The following is a 26,798-nucleotide window of genomic DNA, read 5'->3' as shown; positions in this document are numbered from 1 at the left end:
GAATGGTAGAATGCAATATCACACATAGCCTCACAAGTCTATATTAAGGATTTCGTTGCATAATTAGTAGCACTAAACCAACATACATTCATTTTCCTCTTATTCCATTTAACCAAAAATAAAATTAATGTTTTAAATATCTAAACATAAAATAGATATTGATATCTATATGATTAAATTTATATATATTTTAATTGGTTTAGGTCTATGAATAAGCCTATGTAAAATAATTTATCTAAATATGTTAGTGATACTTTGCAAATATAATACACATTCAATAACTATTCAAGTAAATGATATCTTATACATATGCAAAAGCATAGGATTCAATTACCTCAATATTTAAAATTTCTCCAAAGCTTTCACAATACTTGATGAAGATCATCTTCATGCTTTAGGAAACAAAAATTCAAATTAATATAGAGAAAAAAATTTACAAATAAATTATATTATTTAAGTTACTTATAAAATAATTAACTAAATATGTTTAGATATCAAATAGTATCATGTACAAAATTCATAAAACAATTACAAATAATATAGAAAACTTTAAAAATTGAAAATTATAACGAAAATTTCACTTCAATATAAAAATAAACACACAAATATAAAATGCATATGTACTCTTACTAATGATATAAGTATGAATATAGAATAATTGTAATCATTAAACATGTAAGTTATATATTTTGATAATTTTTTTGATAAAACAAAAATAAAATTTATGATTTTGTAAGAGTTATAAGATTTTTAATAAAACATGCTCAATAATATGTGTGTGTGTTTGTGATTGTTTTTGTAATAACATATCATCAAGTGTTATGATATTATGTGATTTTTTCTCATAATTGATACCTTGTCAATATTTATTTATTTCTTAATTCACATTGATTGAAATATATTCAAGGTCACCTCAGCTCAATCTTTAGTTGAGTATGAATTAATGTGAAACTAGCTTTTCTAAATTAAACTCTTAAATTGCTCATCCTATTTTACTGGCTCTTACAATAACACATGTTTGTACATGTTCCTATTTAGTGTTCTTTAGACATTTGATATATAATTAATTGGTCTATCTCATAACACTTGAAAATAAGAATATCATCATATCATACTATAATCGCTAACGGGCACATAGATTACATCTGCATATAGACCATATAATTTTTTTTGTACTTATTGTAGGCTAGTACTATGGCATTCACTTTGTCGAACTAGTGAATTAGTTCAATATCAATCAACCAATAAGAATGAACTATTTTTATGATAATTTCAAATATTTTTAAAGTTATTATAATATTTTTTTACTTTAATGTCTTATATATATTATTTATGTGAAAGATAATTGGTTGATTTCATTAGGTGTTATAGGACCCTTAATATATGAAAAAATTGAACAATATATTAAGTAGTGTGACTAATATTAATGACCCCCATACCTACCAGTTGATTAGAATTCCTTAATATTTTAGATATTATCTAGAGCTCTCCAATGTATTTTTATTGGATTGAAATGAATGTCGTGAGCAAAAGTTGTGGCCCTCACAAGTTTGAAGGCATTGTAAAGGTCAGTTTATACATGGGGTACTCATAGACTGTCATGTTGTATGATGTTGATGACACATGACATTGTAAACTTAAGATGTGGCCATCCTCCCTACATTTTATATAGTTGACCAATTTTCGAAAAATCAAAAACATCATGGCTTTTTCTAAAAACTTTAGCATTTCATCTTCATGATCTATATAGTTTGTAGTCAAAAACAACAAAAATTTTGCAAAAAATCACTATATTTTCATGAATTTGGAAAAAATAAATTTTTTGACATTGATTCGTCTTTAGTGCATTTTGTCTAGAGATGAGCATGTCCTATAAACTTATGACATATGGAAAAAAATGGTGACACAAACTAAACAAGGTAATTTAATGTTTTCATCACTAATCTACATGCTTTCACATATAGGCATATGGACTCATTTAAATTTGATGTTAATCATAAAGTTGTATTTAATGAAAAGGTACATTCAATAGGATTTTTCCCCCACAACAGACCCCATTCCATTAAATACCTTTATCAATAAAATACACACGTGCACAGTGCAAATATATGGGGGAAATGTATCTTTATTGTGTGACCCAATGCTCGATAAAATGTTGATTAAAGTACTCACATATGTATTTGACCCAATAACCTATATGAGAATAAGACTTATCATTTACATAAAACATAAAAATAGGTTTCGATATGGGTTGAAGCATATTTAAATTACACCTTATTAGTTCCTGCCATAGGCAGGATATTATAGCATTCATGAAATGTCAATTTATTTTTTCCTTTAACCAATCAAATCATAGAGTTTTTACAAATGTTGGTACCTTTGTAATGTTATAATTTCTATTTCTTTTATAAAATTTATTATGAATCTTTTATTTCATTCCTTATTAGTTACTATAATGAACTGTCATGAGTCCCAACAATTTCTAATAATTACTTTGAAATAAAAGTCATATATTTCTCCTCAACTTTAGCCTTTTCCTATTAAAATTACGATAAAATTAATTAATAGTAGGTGGTTGCAATTAAATGCATAAAGTAAAAAAAAATTTCATCATCTATTTAGACATAAATTCAATACAAATTTTTCATTACTATTTCCCGAAGTTGTGTCTTAAGATATTCATTATTCTAATTTCATTTTCAATTAATAATGGTCATTTTGAGAGGACATTTTTTATATTCATAAGTTAGTAAACCATGTTAATATTACTTTTTCCTACTATATTTTTTTTTTTAAAAATTACTAAAGGTAGGAACTAGACACAATGTGTCCTTGTTAGAAAGAGAAAGAAAATGCGATGGAGTGAGCTTGTGACCTTGCCGATATAGATGATAAGTATTTTTATTGCTACATTTGTCTATTTTTGGAGAGAAATACACATATTCCTATCTATAAGTAGTTTTGAAGAAGTAAATGTTCTTAATATTATGATTATTTTTAGGAAGAATGTTATGAACTCTAAGTGAGTTTATATATTCTTAGAAGAATACAAAATATTATATTGTAGGTCATTGTGTATGAAAGATATTTTTATGTATTTTTTTAATCAATATTAATGGATTTGTCACACATTTGAAGTTGACTAAAAATTGTATCCATTAAAAGGTGAACCTCATTATCAACTTGTAGTGTATGGTCTTTATTCTATTATGGTTCTTATTCAATTTTAATTTTTATATTTTATTAAATTCTATTTATTCAATTTGAAGTGTATAAATATTAAATAATGATATATCTTTCATAGTTACTATAAAAATTCATTATTGTCTAACTTGAAACATTTTATTTTTTACAGAAGGATGTCTCTACCTATTTTAAATCAATGAAAAAAGAACATATACATGCACTAAGTCAAATAAATCAAACCAATCTGAATAACTTAATGAAAATCATAGTTTGTTAGAAATGCTTTAGAATAACTGAGAGGGGGGGGTGGGCAGTTGAATTAGTTATTCAAGATCCAAATGTCCTATTCAAACTTTTCACTAACTGTAGTGAGCCCATTCAACCATTCACTCATCCAAGCTTTAACTTTTCTAACAAGCAAGTTACTATAAATCAACATGCGAGCATTACACATAAGAAATCAACACATAACATAGTGATTTATGTGGAAACCCAATTTGGGAAAAACCACCAGTAACATTCTACTCCATTCTCACTCTTCTGAAGTGATGCCCTGTGAAAGGCCTGCCCTGTTAAAGACTTACAACACACTATCAAATGTGACCTTTTTAGAGGATTTATCCACCCTATTAGAGGTGGGCCTAGTTAAAGGACTTTAGAATATTCACTTGGAATGCCACCCTATCAAAGGATTTACAAATGGCTATTAAACCAACCTAAGTCCATAGGATTTTCAGATCTAATACAATTGCTAGAGAGTATTAGAAAATCTTTAACCTAATTACAACATACAACTTTTCTTGCAGATCTCAGATCATTTCTCAGCTCATACCATTGCTTGGCCTTCAATCACTGCAACTCTAACAGCTTGCCCTCCTTCAAGCTTAGTCTCCTTGAGTCTCCATACTCAATGTACCAGTGCAATCATCTCTTCATGACCACTTCTAGAAGCAGAGCCTGTATGCTCTTCCTTCTCCTAGATGTCTTCTCCTTGACACCCTTCTAACCACTTCACAGATTTGGCTCTTCAACATCAACAGTATCGGCAACTTTTGCTTCTTGGTCTATGACTCCTTAAATATAAGTCTTTGAGTTCCTTTTCCCACTTGATTCTTCCATTCTTTAATTTCAATTCATATGGATTAGGTAGGATTCATTGCATCTAACCCATATTTTGTTTCCTTTAGAAACTTCTTGAATAATCCTTTAGAATTCGCCCAAAAATGGTTTACATAGAATTCTATGCCACCAGCTCATCATCCTTATCTTCCAACTCGTTCAAAAAATTCAAGGCAACCACTTTGTCGGCTCAGATTTGGTGAATCTTCATCATTTGAAATAATGTAGCAGCTCGACACTATTGAAATATTGGTGCTCAGCACACACTGTGTTACTCGGCATCAACTATATTTTTCCTAATGCTTGGCACCTGAAGATCACTCGGCACCAAGATTTTTTTGATCCCCGGCACTTGAACTTCAGTCGACACCTGAAGATCACTCGGCTCCAACTGTGAATTTTCTTGCCTTCAACTAACTTGCTTGGCACCCACTAATGATCTTAGTTTAATCTTTAAACTCACCTTTGTTACAACTTCTTCCTCTAATGTTTCTAAGTGTGACCAACCTCTATATGTTTGAGTATGCTATCAATACATCATTTAACCATGGTCTTAATTGATCATTGTACTTCATTACAACATCATAACTCAACCTTTCCCTTAGGTGCTCTTGTTACATCTTGTTAACCAAATCATCTTCATCAATCAACTAAGTGATAGTACTTGGATCTTATAAGCAAATGTCATTTCTACAAATAGTAGGTTTGACATCAATGACAAAAAAATGATTGAAAAAATTCTTTTAACAATAATCTTTCTTCTTTGCAACAATCTCCCTCTTTGATCTTCAACAATGATCTTTTCAATCAGATTTCCAAAAATCTCCCTCATTGGCATTGACGGAAAACCAAACTAATCAACCATCAGACTAAACTATTCAACCACACGCTAACAAGGTTAAAACAGTAAGTCAAATGCCAAAAAGTAATTGTAACTTCACATCTCCTACTATTGTGATTGCTTCATTTCTACTTCTCCCTCTTGGTTGATGCATCCTTGTTCTTTGTTTTTCTCTCTGTATTGTTCATCTTATGTTGTTCTGATCAACTTTTGATTATCTTCATTTGATCACCAGATCATTAGCATGTAGTTAGTCTCTCGCAACTTCTCCCTCTTTTCTAATTCTTTATCTTCAATAGTTGTTGATAAGTTTTCTGCTATTTCTCCCTCTTTGACAACAATGCCAAAGACATATTAGCATCCTAGTATGAAAGTGTAGCTTTTGTAGGTTCATTCAATTTCTCCCTCTATCACCTTGCTTGGAATTTCATTACTTCTATTACTTTAGGCATGAATCCCAAAGTAAGCATCCTCTACATCAATCCATAAAATCTTCAATAATCAGTTCATTTGATGTAGGCCAGTCTTGTCTTTTACTTCAAGTAGCCTTGGCTAGGGGTATCACCCCTAGCTTGCCTCTAAAATACTCAAAAGAATCTTTAGGTAGTGCTTTTGTGAAGATGTCAGCAATCTGTTCCTTTGAGCTAACATATTCCATCTTCACTTGTTTGTCTTCAACCAACTCTCTTACATAGTGATACTTGATTGCAATGTGCTTGGTTTTAGCATGCATTATAGTGTTCTTTGATATGTTGATAGCACTTGTATTATCACAATAAAGTATCACAGGCTTAGTTACCTCTTCCTTCATACCTTGCAGCAAATGTTTGATCCATACAATATTGGTGCAAATTATAGCAGCTTCAACATATTCAGCTTCAGTAGTGGACTATGAGGTGCAATTTTGCTTTTTGCTAGTCCATGTAATCAACCTTTTTGCTAAGAAAAGTGCTCCTCCACTGGTGCTTTTTCTATCATCAATGTTACCTCCCCAATTTGCATCAGTGTAGGCTCTTAGTTCAAATTTTTCACTCCTCTTGTAGTACAAGTCAAAGTCATCAGTTCCTTTCAGGTATTTCAGTATTCTCTTTACTGCCATTAAGTGATTTTCTCTTGGATTTGCAAAAAATCTTGCCACTATTCCATCAGCTAATGCAATGTTTGGTCTACTATGTACAACATATTTTAGCTTTCCAATCTTTGATCTATACAATGTCCAATTTATTTTAGCAGACTCATCATTCTTGAATAGCTTATGGCCTATTGCCATTGGTGTGCTAACTAGTTTTGAGTCTTCTAACCCAAATGTTTTGAGTCTCCTTGATGTATTTTGATTGGGTCACAAATATGCCATGCTTCAATTGATGTACTTGTAATCCAACAAAGAATTTGATTTTGCCAAACATTGACATCTCAAATTCATGTTTCATTTGATCAAAAAAACCTTGCAAAGAACATCTTTTCCTACAAATATTATATCATCAACAAAGATTTCTAATATCAAAATATCTTTACCTTTTTCAGCTTTGATGTACAAATTGTTGTTGTCATATATTCTCTAAAATCCTATCTTCACAAAATATTTGTGCAACCTCTCATACCATGCTCTTGGTGCTTGCTTCAATCCATAAAGTGCTTTGTGTAGTTTTCGGACCATGTCCCCGTTCTTCTCATCAACAAATCCCTCTAGTTTTTCTATGTGGACTTCCTCTTCTAGTATATCATTCAAAAAAGTAGATTTAACATCCATTTGGTAAACTTTGAAACCTTTGTATGCACCATATGAGAGTAATGTTCTTACTCCTTTCATTCTTGCAACAGGGGACAATATTTCCCCATAATCTAGTCCTTCTTCTTGTGTATAGCCTTTGCATACTAATCTGGCTTTGTTTTCTCTTATCCCACTATTCTCATCAAGTTTGTTTCTAAACACCCATTTGGTACCAATCACATTCTTATCAGCTGGTCTAAGAACTAGGGTCCATGTTTTGTTCTTCTCAATCTTATCTATCTCCACTTCCATGGCTTTATACTGGTCATCATCTTGTAGTGCATCTTTCACTATTTTAGGTTCAACCTTGCTCAGCAGACATGATTCATTCTTGAGTCTATTCCTTGTCATTGGTCTAGCATCCTTGTCACTAGTGATTTTATCTACAAGGTGATGTCTCCTCACATACTTGGCTAATCTTGGTTCTATTCTTCTTTCCATGTTTGATCCTTCAGCTTCAGAGTCATTTTGTTCTTCTTCATCAGGCACTTCATCATTCCTCTCATGCATATTATTTTCAGGACTAGAATGTGCATTTTCTACATTCTGCAACTCGGCTTCTAAATGCAACTCAGCATTCATAGACTAAGACTCGGAAGATACTAAAATTTGTTGCCGATTTCCAACTTAATTTGTAGCATAGTCTTCAATAGTCATTCCTTCATAGAAGTATACAAAGGATCTATAATCCTCTGATTGTTTGGACTCATCAACCTAAACTTTTGTATGCTCATCAAAATTTACATTTGCACTTTCCACAATCTTATTAATCTTAGTGCTCAAACACTTATATGCCTTACTTCTACTGTAGTATCCAACAAATATGCCTTCATCACTTTTTGCATCAAACTTTCCATTTCTAGTATCTTTTAGAATATAGCATTTACAATCAAATACTTTGAAATGTTTAACATTAGGTGATTGACCATACCATAATTCAAAAGGTGTTGCATTTGTACCTTTCTTGACTTGAACTCTATTCAGTGTGTAAACTACAGTACTTATAGCTTCTCTCCAATACTTTAGTGCAACATTTTTCTCCATCATCAAGGTTCTAGCATAGTCAATCACTGACCTATTCCTTCTTTCAGCAATACCATTCTGTGGTGGAGTTCTTGGTGCTCAAGTTTTCCTTTTGATACCTTTGTCATTACAGAATATTTCAAGCTCTTTTGATGTGAACTCACCTCCTCTATCTGACCTTAGGCACTTCAGGTTGTTTCCTATTTCCTTCTCAATTCTAGCCAAATACCACTTAAATATTTGAAATGCATCAGATTTTTGCTTCAAAAACATAACAGTCATCATCTTGGAATAGCCATCTACAAATACCATTATGTATCTATCTCCTAGGTAGCTTTGCACTTCTATTGGACCACATAAGTCTGTATGGACTAACTCTTTTGAAACTAGACTTAGTCATTGACTTTGTTTGCACATTGTGTTTTTAGGTTTCTTCAACTTTGGTAACCCTCTGACTTTGTTCTTTTTGCTAATGTTGATTAGATTATCAAAGTTAACATGACACAACCTTTTATGCCACAGTGACACATCATCAAATCTAACAACAAGACATGTTGCATCTTCCGTATCTAAGTAAAACAGATTACTCCTAGTTTGTTCACCTTTTTCTATCATCTTTCCATCAGTGTCATAGATCTTAGCAGTTTTGTTTCCAAATTCAACTTTGCAACCTACATTGCCTAACTATGATACACTCAACAAGTTGTAGTTCAATCCTTCAACATAATATGCATTATCACATGAGCATATTTCTTCCCTGTATTGAAAGTTTTAAACTTCATGGACAAGTTTCCAAACACTCAAAAGATTATGACTTTAATCATTTAACATATAGACACCATCAATTTTATTCTTACCATCAACTATAATAGAACCTCTTCCTTTTATCAAAGGAGTGTTATCACCAAATCTAACAACACCACCATCATACCTATCATGCATTATCTATCAAATTCATCTTTATATTTAACATGTTTAATTAGACCTATATCCTCATGTAGGCATATAAGACTCAATTCTCCAATAGTAATGTATACAATATTGTCTTTTCTTTTCTTTAAATCATCATCAGTCACGCCTACACTAGAATAGTAATATTTTTCATGATATTTAAGTAGTATCATTGTAGGCTTCTGTGTTGGTGTTTTCTATGTACATGTACATGAAAAATGACCAATCTTATTACAAAAAATAAAAAGAGATTTTTTAATGGAAATTTTCCTTCATACTTATCTACATATTTAGATGCTCTCTTTGCAATTAAGGCTTCTAACTCTTACAACTTCATTTAATATTCTTTCATCTCTTCCAAATCCCTAGCATGTCTAGATCCATAGCTAGACTAAAATTAAAATTTGAAGAAATTTCACTAAATTCACACTTTATCTTATGCTTGCAAGGAGTATATTTAAATATGGATACTACCATAGAAAAAATTCTACTGAATATGCATAAAAGGACAAAGTTGTGTCACGTTTCAGGTTGACTTATTAGAATGACTAAATTTGAGTATTTCAATCTAAAAAATAGGCTTTTTCAAACATATGATATAAATAAATTCATTCTGTCTAAGTTATATATGGTCTCACACTTTTACAATTGAAAATATCTATTAAATGCATGTTTTATACTAGTTTGTATCCAATTACTAATGAAATAAAATTACTCTAAAAAATTGGCATTTCAATAACTCTTACTATTTTTTATGATATTTTTTAATAATATATAAACACCATTTTATAGAGCTCAAATTTAAGAATATTGTGATATAGATTTTATAGTGTTTTAATTTGATATAGTATATTGTAATTAAAAATTCTACAAGCACACATTTTAACACTTCAATAGATGTTGATTTTGAGAAAGAAACATATATTAAATCATATTAAAAATATTTAAAATTATATGGAATTCTAGTGGAGGGAGTCCTCTCCAAGAATGTGTGACATTTTCTATTGTTAGAATAGATTCATTTTGAAAAATGTGGTGGGAGATGAAAACTACCAATTCCAAGTGAGTTAAAATTTCAATCATTATAAAAGAGAAAATATAGATCTAAAGCCAATTATAATTTTTGATTGTTCTAGCTATATATTTCATCTATAACATAGTCTATGATCAAAGGGAAATAAGTTTATTTCCATATACTTTTGTGGTGCGAACTAGACCCCTAATTTTCAGCATTTTTCAACAGATAAAAATTTAACTATAAAAATTAGAGAAATATATCAATTTTTATTCAAAGTAATTTTTAAAAATTATAATCCAAAACTTCATCAATTTCCACACATTTCATTAGTTTACTTCATTTTCAAATTCTAAATAATAATACAAGTTTTATGTCATTGAAGGTGAACAGTTAAACTTTTGTTAGCCTTTTTCCTTTGCAAAGGGTGACATAGGGTACATAACATGCATGTTTTATACTATATAGTCATTTAAAAAGAATAGTACTTACCAACTAATGAATATTTAGTCACCTTATCCATTGTTCTAACTTCTTCAAGTTCACAAACATTTTTACCACAGGAATATGGAAATGGTATGCATAGCTTCTAGACTATTTAATCTTTGAATATGGTTCCACCAATGCATATAATTCCATAATATTATCTATCCCCTTTTGCACATAGCTACTAAAATTCTCACATTCACTCATCCTTAAATATTCAAGCTTCTCTTTCAAATGTTGTATCATTTTTTGCTTTTCACAATTGTCTCTTGCATGTAATGATTCTAATTGAACCCATATCTTATGAGAATTCTCCAATTCCATGGCATTCATGTGTTTAGGACCTCAAAAGCCACTATATAATGCTTTAAAGGATCTCATGTTATTTCGAAGTTTCTAATTCTCATTGGTGATAGATTTAGATATGTGAGTGGGAGGTTCAACATTAGTAATCCTTCTTTATAATTTTCCAACACTCTATTTGCTTTTGGATTAAATTAATAATTGTCCTTCTATTTTATGATGCATAATTGGTTACATCAAACATGAGATTGACCTTCTTAAAGGCTTCCCTCATAGATCTCAATTGGTCAAGCTTGCAAAAGATGACCAAGTTGTAATAGTAATTATTTAAGACAACAAAGAAACACTTATAACACCAAATATTTTAATGTCAAAACTATGTTAGAGAAAATACCATGTTGGGAATGAAACCCACTAGATAATGTAGTATCACATTCATCTTGTTAAAGATATTGTGGGAATGTGGATACATTTAATCTCACTATGTAGAGCTTACTACTCAAAGATAGAAAAGGGTCGGTAGGTAACTTGGGGGAGGGGGTTAATTAGTTATAACCAATTATGCTACAAACCTTATAAACACTTTTAAATTATCTTAAAATATTTAGTATTTAAGATAATTAGCCTAGTAAGTAAAACAATCATTCAACTTAAGCATTCAAATAACTTTTAACTTCTATCGAGCATTAGAGAAAAAATCTAGCTTATACTGAGTTGCAACAATAAATAATAAACCTGAAATATACATACAACACATTTAGTATGCACAAAATTTTGACACAAGCATTTAACATATAAACCATGTTAAGGAGAAAAACCCATCTAGGAACTAGATACTCAAAATTTTCACTCTTCTAAAGTAACCTCTATTAGGAGCCAACCTCGTTAAAGGTTACATATACATTATTAATGTAACCTTGTTAGGGGATTTTTACCAAAGAACATCTAAACCTTATCTCTCCTTAAAATATCTAAACAGTAGCACACTTTAAAGGTCATACAAAATATTCAACAAAATATCACCATACAATGGATATACAAATAATATTATGAGGTCCACTTGGTTAAGATATTTTTATCTACAATAGTTAGAGAGTAATAATGAAATGACCTATTAGGTTTTACCACTACCTTGTTTCTTAAGATCTCTGTGTCTCTCGATCTCTTTTCTATTTCTTTACTTTTCTTCCTTTTGATCCCTTCTAGCTGATCCACTTACTCCCTCATCATCTTATCACTACTATTGCTTTATCTTCTTAATATAGTTCTTCTCAGTTATCCTTTTGGCTATCACTTTCTTCTTGAACTTCATAATCAATAATGAATATTGCGCTAATCCCTTAAATAAAAAATGTTTTCTGCTAGTCTAGAATCTTTGACATTTTTCTTTTTAATCACAATTGTCATATTTTCATTAAGGTCAGATTTTTTTAACTTAGGTTCTTGAGAAATATAATTTTACATTGAAATTTATGGTCCAACTCAAATTATCAAACCTCCATTATTAGATCTAGTTATTGACTAAGGCTTGCATTATCCTGTCTATTATTTGAGATCCCCTTGCAACCATTCCAAACTCATTCAATATTGTGCATGGTCATCTAGGTGCCCTACCATTCTATAGGGTATGCTAGGTACTATTCTAAAGAGAAGCAGTTAATTCCCACCCCGTCGAAGCTTCCTTTGTCGTGATTGGTCTAAAAGCCACTCAAGTTCCTTTTCAAGTTCAACATTGCTCTAGGTGAACAAGATCATTCTTACCCCCCCCCCCCCCCCCCAATTATTATGATGTTGCTAGTTGTTCTGCTTTATTCCCTCAGTGGAGTCGTATATATGACCCTATATGGAGTGCAATCAAGCTCATCTTAACTACGCCCCTACTCTTCTAATGGCATAGCCCTAGGGGTGGAAGGAGGCTATGGGGAGTAGATAGCTATATCAATATCTTGAGTGAGTGCCCAAGATCCAAGGCACCAAATCCTTTAGATCTTTGAATTTCCTCAATATACGAGGAAGAGGAAGAGGGAAAGGATTTAGAAGAGTTTTTGTAGAACCTATCTTCACTATGGAGAAAAAGGTCATAGGGCCTTTGAATGTCCCCAACACCAAGGGTGGATAGGTAGGAGAACCTAAAGGCTAGTCCAAAGTTGTGGATGTCCATGAAGATGCCAAATCATCACATTCTAAAGATGTTGAAAGTGGACAAGTCCTAGTTAAATAAAGAGATTTGTTGAGTGTTGAGAATGAACTTGATCAAAGGAGGGTTCTATTTGTACAAAGTATAAGTGTGAAGATAAGTGTTTTTATGTGATCATTCATGGTCGTAGAATCAACAATCCCATGTCAAAAAATATTGTCACAAAGTTAAAACTAAAGAGGCAAGAATACGTGTATCCCTAACATATTGTTTGGGTCCATGATAACCACAATATCACTATCAATGAGTAGGGCCTAGTGGAGTTAAAGATTGCAAGCTACAAGGATAATATACTTTGTGATATCATACCTATGGACATATGCCATATATTTCTAGGTATTCCATGGTAGTTTAATAGGAATATTGTACATGATGTTCATGACAATACCTATACTTCAAATGATAAAGGATTGAGTGAAAAATAATATGGATCCATTGAAGAAGAAAGAAGAAAAGATTTACAGTGCTCCCAGAGTATGTTTTGTTGATAAAAAGTAGTTCTTAGAGCATATAAGGTGTGAGCATATATATTTTCTCTAATTCCAAAAGATGATAAAAATAAAGTACAAGAGACACTTAGATAAGTTGAATATTTGTAGAAAGAGTTTACATATATTGTATCCAATAATTTTTTTGAAGGATTACCACCAATGGGGTAGGTCAGTCACCAAATGGACTTGATTCTAGGAGCTAGTTTTCCAAATAAGGCAATGCACATAATGATGCTTGTACAAAACAATGAGTTGAATAGACAAGTACATGAGTTATTAAACAAGATGTTGACTTAAGAGGGTCTGAGTCCATGTGTTGTACCAATAGTATTCTAGAAGCAAAGACAAATGGCTCATGGAGAATGTATATGTAAATTATTGAGCTATCAACAAGATCACAATTCTATTGCCAAGGATGGATGACATTCTGGACTATTTTAATGGAGCTTTGTGTTTCCAAAAGATAGATTTGAAGATTTGGTATCATTAAATTTGGAAAGAGAAGGATATGAATGGAAGATAACCTTCAAGACAAGGGAAGAGTTATATAAGTGGTTAGTCATGCCCTTTAGGCTAAGCCATGCACCAAGCACTTTCATGTAGCTCATGAATGAAGTACAAAAGGAATTTTTGGGTAGCTTTATCATTATTTATCTAGATGATATTTTTATCATTAGTAACACATTAGATCAGCATATCATCCATATCAGTAAGGGGTTTGAGAAGTTGAAGGAGAAAAGCTTGCTAATAAATTTGAAGAAGTGTAGTTTTGTGAAGAATGAATTGGTATACGTTGGATTTTTAGTTTCAAAAGAAGGTCCAAAAATGGACCCTAATAAAGTGAAGACTATCCTTGAATGGCCTACTCCAAGGAGTACCACGAGGGTGAGATCTTTACATGGAATCTATAGTTTTTATAGAAACTTTATCTAAGGTTTTAGCAGTATTTGTGGACTCTTGACTAAAATAATGAGAGGAGATTGAATAAAGTTTAAGCAGACTAAAGTAGTAGATAAGAGATTCAATTCTTTGAAACAGAAAGTGAAAAAAAAAACCCTGTTCTAGCACTTCCGAATTTTAATAACGCGTTTCATGTAGACTGTGATGCTAGTGGTACACCAATAAGATCTATTTTGAGTCAAGAAGGTAGAATTGTTACTATTTAAGTAAGAAGTTGAATGATGCCAAAAGAAAATTATTTTATTTATCATAATAAATTTTATACTATAGTTCAAGCATTGAAATAGTGGAGACACCATCTTCTTCCTAGGGAGTTTTCTTTGTCTACTAATCATCAATCTTTGTAATATTTGAATAGTCAATGAAAGTTGAACCAAAGGCATTTCAAATGGGTCAAATTTATATAGAGTTATACATTATTTTGGAACACAAAAGTGGGAAGCCCAATAGAGTTGTACACACTCTTAATTTAAGACAACTTTTCTTCATGGAGATGCATATTTAGGTCGTATGATTAAGGAACTGAAAATTTATATTTAGAGGATCCTAATTCTGGTAAAGCTTGGAAAGATTGTACAAAACCTATTGTGCTTGATAGGACAAACTAGTTCCATTCCAAAATCTCAATGAGGGAGAATATCATTAAAGAGAAGTATAGTAGTGGATTGGTTGAAGAATTTGGTAGAGATAAAAATCTTAATTTGGTTGTCGATAATTATTGTTGGCAATAGTTTCAAAAAAATGTCACAAAGTTTATTCAATGTTGCAAACTATGTCAAATGGAAAAAGGAGTTAAGTAGAATATGGGGTTGTTACAACCATTACCTATACCAAAGAATCCATGGGATGATGTCAACATAGATTTCATTCTTGGATTACCAAGGACTCATAGAGGGCATGATTCAATATTTGTGGTGGTTGACAGGTGTTTCAAAGGTAGCTTATTTCATTCCGTACAAGAAGACTAGTGATATTCATGTGGAAGAATTATGTTTTAGAGAGCTGGTGAGACTACATAGTCTACCAAATATCATAGTTTCAGATTGAGCTATCATGTTTGTTGGGTATTTATATATTAACAAAGAAATTAAAGGTAAATTTGAAGTTTAGTTCATAACACCATCCATAAAATGATGGATAGATTTAATTTTTGAATTGGAGTTTTAGAAACTTGTCGAGATGTTTGGTTGAGATAAGACAAAATGATGGGGGATAAAACCAAAGATCTATATCACCTTTTAGAATACCAAAACCTATTTTGGTCAAATCTTACTTCTCTATCGAAACTCATTTTTTCAAAAACTAAAAGCACCCTTTTATAGATCTTAGATTCAATATCATTATTACATAAATTTCAAAGTGTTTGATTAGTTATAATTTTTTATAATTTCAAAATATTATAAGTTGATATTTTAACATTTCAATAGATGCTCCCTCAAAAATGGAAAAAATAGTAATTCATATCAAAAAATAAAAAATATATTTACCTCTCAAAGAGAGAGTCCTCCTTAGGATTATGTAATTTCTTTTTTAAAAGGTGTAGATTTGATAGGGAAGTTTTGATGAGAAGAAAAAACGTTTCGATTCTAGTAAGGTTGACCTTGAGTACTTATAACAAATAAAACATACATAAAAAATAATTGTTTCATTTTTTGTTCCCTAACGTTACATGTCATCTTTAAGATATTTTTAAATCAGAACAAAAAAATATGATTTTCATATACTTGTTTGATGAGAACTACACCCTTTCTTATAGATGAAAAAGAGACTTCAATTTTTTTTTAAATGAATAATTTTTTACTCAAAAAATTTATAAAAATTGTAGGAATAAAAATCATCCAATTCTACACATTTCATCTGTTTACATCATCTTCAAATTCTAAATAGAAATACCATTTTTATGTCATCAAAGTTGAAAAGTTGTATCATGATATCATTTTTCTTTATAAAAGGTCACAGAGGTTTGTACTTTTACTCTAGGATGTCATTTTATCATAGGAAAAAATTTCATAGACTAAATCTATCAACAGTAATTACTAATAAATCATCACTCAAGATTGTATATGGGAGAAGTCCCAAAAATGATCCTAAATTAAATAACTTGGATAAATGTGATATAAGTAGTGTAAAGGCTAAAGATTTGTAGATTATTTGAAGAACATCAATGAGGAGGTGAGGAAGCTCATTAAAAATATGAATACACATTACAAGGCTAAGGAAGATGAAAAAATGAGGTATAAGGAATTTCAAGTTGGGGATGAGGTTGTGATTCATTTGAGGAAGGAACATTTTTTAATGGGTACATATAATAAGTTAAAAATAAAGAGTTCATGGAAGATAATAAAAATAATGATCCTTGAAGTGCATGTGAAGTAGAGTTGTCTATTGAACTAAATATTTTACTAGTATTTATCATTTCAAATATGAGAGAATATAATGAAAGAGGGGTTGCAGATTAAGTTGCAGAAGTGTAGTAGAGTATTCTAGCAAATAATTTAACTACAAAGAAGATTTAGGTGATAGTGGATAGTCATGTTAGCAAAAGTACAAGGAACATAACATATGAAGAGTATCTAGTAAAATGGAAAGGGAGGATAGTAGAATAGTAATTAAGTCTTTCTTGGGAGGAGATTGAGTGTCTTGGTTTTCCTCTAACTACATGAGACATGATGAGTTCACTTCTCAAATTACCTCACGTGTCAGATGTAAGAGCATCTCAGGTATTAGAGGAATCTTTCATCACTCAAAAAAAATTCTTTTCTATTTAGTGAATAAGGTTTGTCTCAATACAGAGTTGTTTTCCATGGTGCCTTGCTACTTAGTAAGTCGGCCACACATGTTATGAATATCCTAATTTGAGACATGAAAGTTTTTCTTGGATATATTAGCCTCACTATTGAGCTCAATGTTATATCATGAGTATTCATGCACTTATTGTGAATTTTTTGTGTGAAATTTTGGTATAAAACTTTAGCTATAGTTTTGGAGGACTTACAGGCTCCAAATGCCCTTACAAGTGAGGCTAACTTGAGCTTGTGTGAGCTAAGGCCATATAGATCAATAATTATGATTGTGGAATGGGATTATAAGAGACAATTGAGTCAGTGGTTTACAAATTATGGTCTTCTAAAGTTGCCCAGCCAACTAAAATTTCCAAAAATAATTGTTATAATTGAATTGACCCAACTTTGTAATTAATTTTAAGGTTGGTTAGCCTAGAGGGGGTTCGATATCTAGAAACTTCCGAGACAATGTAAAATTTCCTATTTATGAAAGAATCTTTGATTGTCTATGATAGATTTGGGTGATAGTTTGAAGATCTATCTTGTAGATTATTGTAAGGAAGGTGGCCATCTAGGTTTGCATATTGTATTTCAAAATTTTGTGATTCCACATATAAGGAAAGCTTTTAGATTGTCTAAGGAAAGCTTTTAGATTGTCTAGGATAGCTTTCGGTGGTACTTTGAAGCTATGTCTTGTAAATGATTGTAAAGAAGGTTCTCATGAGGGTTTGAATATTATATTTAAAAATTTGGTGTTTCAACATTTATGGAAATAATGGGTAAGTACAAGAAGTTGGGTTTCACTTTTGGGCATAAACTCAAAGTGTTTTTCCTATTTTTTAAATTTCTCATCAATTGATGTCAAAATTTGACGCATTTAGAGATTGAAATTTTTTTTAAAAATCAGAAATAAAAATTGTAGTGTTCGTAATCTACTTTTTGAAAATATAATTTGACACAAATAAATGAATTTTTGTAAATCCTTTTAAAGGAAGTTATCTAACACACCGAAGATTGATGAAAATAATTTTCCTAAACTTTTCCTTAAATATTTTTCTTATTATTAATTTTTAATTCACTATAAAGGTAAATCTTAAAAACTTTCATGTATTGACACCATAATTTGATCAAAATTTCACCTTTTTCAAAAAAATCTATTTTTTATTTTAACTTCAAAAGAATTTTATGTAGATTGATAACATCTAAATTAATTTTTTTTTAAATATAAAATACAAAAGTTATTAAAGCTTTAGTGAACCTCTATCTATTTTACATTTAGTTACCACCTTTGATTTATAAATAATGCAAAAATAGTAAATAAAATCACAACACTATAAAATTTATACTTCTGAAATTAGGCCAATGAGAACTCTAATGGGTTTTTGTTTTGTAAAATAATTTGATTGGGAAGACCCTCTAAAAAATATTTTAAGGCATAAATTTGTCAATTTAATACCTTAGCCAAAACTTGAGAGGTCAAGGCATAGGAATGGTCTCACCAAGCCTATCTCGAACCAAAATTTGAGGCAAGAGAAAAAAGTCTCGCCTCATATTGTAATAAATGAGTGCCCATTTTTAAAAAATAAGATCAATTTTTAAAATGCATTAAAAATCCCCAAAAAAATAGAATATTAGAATATTTTTAAAATGGGAACCCATTTTTTAAAATTTTATTTTTCCAAAAATGGGTACCTATTTTTTGAAAATAAAAACGGGCACCCATTTTCAAAAAAAGGGGTGAAAAATGGCAACCCATTTTTTGAAAATAAAAATGGATGCTCAATTTGAAAAAAGAAGGTGCCCATTTTATGAGTTTTGGATCGGGCACCCGAGCCTAATCATGATCTCACTCTGCAAACTTCTACAGAATTGAGACCTAACTTCTTGCTTCTACCCTAATAAGAAGCCCATATTTTGTTCTCACAAATTCTTGTTATTCCTTGGTTTCAACTATGTTTTTGTGGTATTAAGGGGATCCCCCTTCATCAAAATGAAGTAATTTTTTATTAGTTTGTGGGATGAAAACAAGTGCTCCCCCACATTTCAATTACTTTCCTCTACCTAGTTGGGTAGGTGTGAGTATTTCTTGTTTGCCCATGTGGGGTTTGAAATATTTTACAATGTTATGAGACCAAATTTTTGTGAGGTTCCCAAATTCCAAATTTTATTTGCAAAGTATGTTATTGGATAGATTTTAGACAAGAGCTGGTAATTTCATAGCCATGTTCCAAGTTTGATTTTTGGGTTTTTTGTTCACCAAACCATTTTGCATGCTATCTAGAGCATGACATTTGTCATGTTGAGAAGGAATTAGATTTTATTATAATTGGTCTTTTCTAGAAGGATAAAATGGATATATTAGAATGGTCATAGGAATGTTTGGGAATTTTTATATTTGAGCTCGAAATTGCCTTTTTAAGTTAGAATTTTGATGTTAGAATCCTATTATATTTTGTGAAAATATGACTTTTATGATCTTGAGTTCCTTTTGGATTAATAAAAATGGTGTGCCTTACTCTAAATCATGTAGGGATGTTTACATCCCATGATTATTTATATTATACCACCTTGGGAATCTTTTTTCTTTTCATAGTGGTTGATTGAGTTTTCTAATTGTAGTTGTATTCTCTAAGATATTGTGCTTCCTTTTTGTTTCTTCTCAATTGCTTTCCCAAGTGATTTTTTTTTTTTTTTTTGATATTGCATTTCCTAGGTCTAGCCCCTTGGACATTTTTATTTATTATATTTTTTGGAGTTCGTTGTTCCCACCAACATGTACATGAGTGTGTTATGGTGAGATCTTGTGAGATCCAAACTCCTGGCTATACACCAGTTGAGTAATTATTCTTTTTGAGGTTCGTTTGGAATTTGTATGGCCTTATAGAAGTCAATGTATAATAAGAAAGGGTATGTAGGGTAGGTTTTTCGAGTGGATTCTCATAATATATTATCCAATCCTAGAAGTAGCTAATAAGGTAACATGGAGAGGTTTAAAAAATTGATAATGAAATAAAAGATGTGCTAATAAAACTTAATCTAAGATATAAGATTTATGTAGGAGTTGATGAAATCCAACTCCACAGCTCGCAAAAATTCACCTGCATGCAAATAACATGTTGAAGGGAAACCAAGAAGGAAGAGGTGGAGCTTGGAAAAACCCTAAACAGACTTGACAGAGAACATATTGCAAAACAATGAAAATGTATTTACAATGAAAATGAGATGTGAGAATACAATGAGAGAGAATGAATATAAAGGCCTCATGGAAGATTGTAGAAGCAGCTAGAAAGTGGTAGAAGATAAGGTTGACAACTAAGCATTCTTCCACAAAAAGGTGGAACATGCTAGAAAGGAACAAACTCTCGTGTTGTCAACAACTCATCACTACAACTATTAAATCAATGCATTAATCTAAGTAAAGTTAAGTAAATAAAATAAATAATTAATAATTAATTATTTACTCTAACAATCTACAAATCCATATGGTAGTTATGCCTTTTGAGGGAGGTGATACAAGGACTATATGTCTTAACCATAGTCATTTTTATGCAAAAGTTAATACAAGTGTACAATGTGAGACCACCCAAGGGAGTTTAGTTACCAAACCCATATACTACTTGGGATAGTATTTGACAAGTGACTACACTCCACTAGAGTCCCTATATAGTATCCTATAGATATTTTTGAATAGTAACCTAAAAACCTACATTTCATTATTGATCATTTTTGTTCTCTTGAGTTTTTCAAGTTTGTTTAGCAAAGAATTTTGCATGTGTGTCTTATGTAACTAGGGTTTGGTTTCTATCTCCATAAGCATGGTAGGATGGGCCTAAAGATTCTATCCCACCTTCTCTTGTCCTCTTGACTTCACTTTTTTACTTGTACTTTGGTGCAACCTCTTCTTAATTTAAGTTATTCTTATGGTGATAAATTGTATTACTTGAATTAGTCTGTGACAAGATTAGATGGTAGATGTATAATACTATCATTCATTACTTGTACATATACATATATATGTGGTTTAACAATAATATGAAATTAAGGAAACTCCCCCTTAATATCACAAGCACATAATTGAAATAGAGAAATAGAAACAATTTGCAAGATTAGAAAATGGACTTCTTATCATCTCTAATTGTATGTATACACAAATTTTAGAAATACCACATGTGAAGCCACATTGGTATGCTCCTTACAATATCCTATAAGCTAAAGCCACCTATCACCCATAACTATTTCAAACAACCCTACATGCCTTCTTTATATAGGAAATTTTCCAATTCCCAAGAAGGTTCCAAAAATTTAGCCCTAACCTTGATGCTTCCCAAACCTAAATTATTTTATCTTAAAATTTTATTACATTAGAGTTGGCCCAATTTTTAATTTTTTTTTTGTAAATTTAGGTAGCCCAACTTTTGAAGAATTTTTTTAGTCATAGCTTTGATTAGCTATTATAACCACTTTTCGAAAATGGCATCTCCTAAACTACAATACTCTAAAACATAACCAAAATTAGCCAAGGATTAACCTTGTTTTAAAGCCTCTAAGGCCTTCAAAATTGAATTGAAATATTTTGTACCAAAAATTATTGATACTTCACCAAAATAGATGGTATTGCAATGAAACTAAACGAATAGGATGATATGTCTAAGGTGAACCTCCCCTTATAAAATTAGAATATTCTAAGCTTGAATGATAGACTTACTAAAAATAGTAATTTTCCAAAAAGGAAATTGTGCACTGATACAACCCTTATTGAAAATGACAAAAAGAAATATTTTTGGCTGATACAAGATTTCCTTTTCACCTAGAATTCCCCTACATCAAATACCTAGAGTAATTTGACAAGTTTCCCTATCATGACTTGGGTGTTCTGAGGGAAACTAATATGGTTGCTACCTCCTTTGCTAGGCAAGATTAATCCTCAATAGGTCATCATTTCTATTTGACCATATATTGTTCATATGTATTATTCCTTGGACTTCTACCAATATGATTATGTAGTATATCTTCAATGTCTTTTGTGGTTGAAGTACTTGTCATAATACTCCACTATACTTACGTGTCCCCACCTACAAAACCTCCTTCATGATATTCTATCATATTTGAAAATTTAGATACTAGTGAAATATTATATTCACTTGACAACTTTACTTCATAGGCATTTCCTAAATCATGCTTCTTCAATATCTTGCATGGTCCAAAAAAATTCTTTCAACTTTTTATTTGTTTCTACTAGATATCACTCCTTCCTCAAATAAACCATGACTTCATCTATAGCCTAAAATTACTTATACCTCTTTTTTTCATTTTCCTTAGCCTTGTAATATGTATTCATTTGACTAATGTGCTTCCTCACCTCCTCATGATTGTTCTTTAAGTGTTTGACAAAATCTTCAGTTTTGGGTCTACTTATTTCCCCTTTGTCTAGCTTCCTTTATTTAGAAGCATCTTTGTACAAGACTATTTTGTTAACTAGGACTTCTCCTAATTCAACATCTTCGGAATATAATGACTTGGCATTTTCATCTACATGTACAACTCTTAAATATAATTCATCTCTCCTATTTTTCCTTCCTTAGAATTGAGGATATGCATAAGCTTAATGACATTTTTCTTCACAGTGGAAACATGTTCCATGAAGGGTTCCTCTTCTTAGTCATTCTCATCTTTCTCTTCCTCTTTTATCCTTATTATTTTGATCATGGAAAAAATTGAAATTATTTCCCCTCTAATTCTTACTACCACTAGCCGCATCCTTCTTTTTCTAATGTTTATTTTTGCCTTTGTAAGATTGTCTACTAGATATGCTAACATAATCTATTCTACTTTTCCCAGTCTCAAAATTCTTGTTCAACTTTTCCACTACTCTTAAAGAAAATTGGTATGCCTCTTCAATTCTAGTCATTCTATCCAAACTCATCTCCTCTTGAATTCTTGGCCTAAACCCACTAAGATAATAGCTAATTTTCTCCTTTTTAGCTTGTGTATGGTATATTTTTATGAGGACTTGATAGAACTCTTTTGTATACTCTTGAATCAATATTCCTGCTTGCTTTAGCCCTTGCATTTTTTTTTTCCAGAAAATCAAATTCATATTTTATGGTAATTTACTATCAATTTAGTTTATCCACCATATGATCTCACCTTTGGATTTTATTTTTTCATCTTCCTTTTCCCTCCAATTAATTCTCCTACCACCAATTTTTTCCATGAACCATCAATTTGTCCTTCACAAACTAGACCTAATCAAAATCTTTTATATCTTCATACTCAAAAATATTATTCTAATTTATAAATGAATTTAGTGTGTGATATCTTAGTGAAGGATTTGACTCTTGCATCATGCAATAGAATATTTTATCACATGGCTTCTAGATCAGTTTTATCACATAATAATCTATTTGTTTCATTGTACCTTATTTAGTGAGAATTTCTAGACCTTTCTACAGATTCAATTTTGGGTTTTGTGATACCCATTTGGGAATTATATCTTCCCAATTCAAAATATTCTTCTTATCACACCCTTCTAGAAAAGGTTAGGTAATCTCCCTCTTTAAATTACACTTAATGCTGAAAATGAATTTGTATGGTTAATTTTTCTAAGAAACTTGTATATTGTATTTTTTAATTGAATGCTTTAACTCATGTAATTCTAGATATTGGAATGAATCTTGTATATTATTTATGTTGTTGGTAAATGAATGTATCGTAGTAATGATAGTTTGAGAATCCTTCGTAGTTGTTTAGTCTTCTACTTATGATAAATTTATGATGATATAAGCATATTTTATACTTTATTTACCAAAAACAAATATGTTAGCTTATAATTGATCCTTCCATATAAGTATTCTTGAGCACACCATTATAAAAAAGATTTCACCTTATTTACAATACACCAATATAAACTAAGTTGACCTTAATCATGACCTACAATAATACATTATAATAATTGTTATGGTTTCACAATGCATGCCCTATTTTTGACTCATTATTGGGACTCACTCTTTTAATGTGATCTCTTTCAAAGCACCCAGTCAAGCACCTTGATGGATCATGATCTCCCTCTAAGTCTAGAGTCTATGATATCTTGTCACTCAGGTCAATGCAATAGTGAGCGGAAAAAATGGAAAAGTTTTGCCTAACGAATTCCAAAAGTGCAAGTGTGCACCAACATACATGTGTACATATGCATGTGCACTGAGTGCACAACATGCATGCTCACCTCCAATCCTAGAGGCACACATACGCAAGTGCACAACTCTAGAGGTGCACACACTCTCGAGCCTCCACCTATAAATATGACTCCTCTTGCCTCATTCTATTCACTTATATGCATAGATCCTCTAGAGAAGCACCTTCATAGTACTAATTTAACCTTTTATCTAAGGTAAAATGAAGGTGCACATATATATGCACATGCACATGTGCACACCCTCATAACATACACATTATGTGAAGAGACAATTACCCCCCCATAGGCACATCAAAGTGTGTGTGTTTCACACATGTGCATGTGCGCTAAATGCATAATATGTGCACTACATTTTAAAACTATTTTGTAGTAATAAAAAATACATGCACTTGTACACCTTACAGACATACGCATGTGCATAAGTGCACACTTTAGACACTATTACGGCTTTCGAGAAATTTTATTCATTTTTGTTAGTTTTCTTCTAGCTAGGTCATCTTTCTAAGGTTGAATTAGTTTTTCATCAATAATAAATATTGAATTTTATCTTTTGTGCAGAAAATGGCATCATCTTCATCCTCTATGAGTGCAAAGATTGCATCGAAACTAGTTTCCTTCAAATATCAAGGAGCACCCAAGAAATCCAAATTTGGAGACAGCCACTTAGAAATTCAAGACACAGAGCTAGGACATATCAAATGGAATGCTTTCCTGCTACTATACATCAAGTCTAAGGAGAGGTGAGCTATGGTATCTGCATTGATCAATAGCGGACTAGTGACCATGGCCTCTAATCTAGTATCATTCCAATCATCAGGGATGATTATGACTCTATTACACCACTATGTGCCAGAAGAGAAAGTGGTTAAAAGTGTGACTAAAGAAATCATCTTGTGTAGATCCATCTACCTTGTGTAGATCAATACTTACAGATCTCTTATGACATGGTGGCTAGGTGGTATAGAGAAAATGATTCTGAAGTGAAAGAAATGGTACAAGGAAAGTACCTCATTGATAGGACACGTTTGAACTAGAGAAGAGGAAAGGCTGATATGACTCAAGGTTACATGATAGATAAGATTAGCTACTCTATAGTCCTTCTGAGTAGAGTCATGGGCCTCCCTATAGCCAGTCACTTAGAAACATGGACGGTACACTTCATAGAGACTATCAAAACAGAGAAGATTCGTATTGAATGGACTATGATCCTTAGGAACAATATAGATGAGGAACTAATTTTAGTGAAGAATGATCCCCACTTCTACATGACCTTTTATATTGTATATCTTCTAGAGGCAAGATGAAAAAATTACCTAGGTTTGGTTAGGAAGGTGAGTATGTAGGATGCAAACGCATGGTTATATATAGTTTATCTACAACTTGTGAAAAATACTCTTCCCTTCAAGAGCCTAAAATATATGCTAGTCAATGATGGATTCATCATAGCCATCAATTAGTTTATAGAAGGAGACTATGCCAAGAAAATGTTAGTAGTAGTAGTAGCACAGATAGTATAGATTAGAGCCTATTTCATTCAATTCAACACATTTTATTATATTAGGGTAGCTAGTACTCTACTATACCTGAAGAAGCTCCCATGATAACAATCAAATAGACTACTACTATTAGAGATAGGAAGGCAATTGATTTCTACTTCTGCTAAGGTGAGAAAACAACATAAGAAGACATGGATCTAGCCAATCACCATTGGAGCTTTTAAAGTCAAAGAGAAACAAGACATTACTAATTTTGATTAGGAATGGAACCAAAATCCTTTGGAGGATTATCAATCACCTCACCCATACTTTGACAACATTGGAATGATACAACATTTGGTACGAAAAAACTTTGTACCTAAGATGGCTCTTAAAGATCATTGAATAAATTGTGTAGATGAGTATGATGTCTAGATCAGGGACTCTTATAGAAGGAGTCTACAGCTTGTGAAAAAGGTGCTTAACCTAAATAGACCCCTCAAAAAATGGAACAAGACTACCCCTAAGGTGTTGAATCCCTTATACAATAAGGATAAGATATATGAGTGGCCCATTATGAATGGAGAAATCGGGCAAGAAGAGAATGATGATATTCATAATAGGGCTCAACATGTTATTAAGTTAACAAGGGAAATGGTTTAGGAAACCTTTTTCTTAGTACCCAATATCTCAATCCCCAACCCTACAAGCAACTGATCAACCAAAGAAAGGAAACAAAACAAAGATCATAGTTCCTATATACCATGTTAAGTCATTGGTAAGGTTAGAAATGGTGCATTAGCATGAATGAGAGGTAAAATAATTTCAAATAGAAAGGGTGAAGAGCAAGAAGAGAAAGGGGGTCACTCGAGTGAGATATCAACAAGAGTAGGCCCAAGAAGGGTTGACCACACAACAAGAAGCTCAAGCAGAGCGAGAACAGACTCAACCCACATAAGAAGGGGTACCAATACAAGAAGATCTTATAACCTTGGTAGAGGC

General features: G+C 31.5%; 1 pseudogene across 1 annotated transcript in view; it reads right to left on the bottom strand.

The window, feature by feature from the left end:
* LOC149533974 (MADS-box transcription factor 23-like) overlaps positions 1-26,798 on the bottom strand; it is a 166,445-nt pseudogene that overhangs the window by 95,022 nt on the left and 44,625 nt on the right. Inside the window, exon 3 of the transcript XR_016356909.1 lies at positions 335-392. The product of XR_016356909.1 is annotated as an MADS-box transcription factor 23-like (transcript). The remainder of the gene's footprint in view (positions 1-334; positions 393-26,798) is intronic.

The sequence above is a fragment of the Cupressus sempervirens genome, chromosome 10 (assembly GCF_028749045.1).
Source record: "Cupressus sempervirens isolate cs-2001-9-10 chromosome 10, ASM2874904v1, whole genome shotgun sequence".
NCBI lineage: Eukaryota > Viridiplantae > Streptophyta > Pinopsida > Cupressales > Cupressaceae > Cupressus > Cupressus sempervirens.
This window is presented reverse-complemented; position numbering and strand designations above follow the sequence as displayed.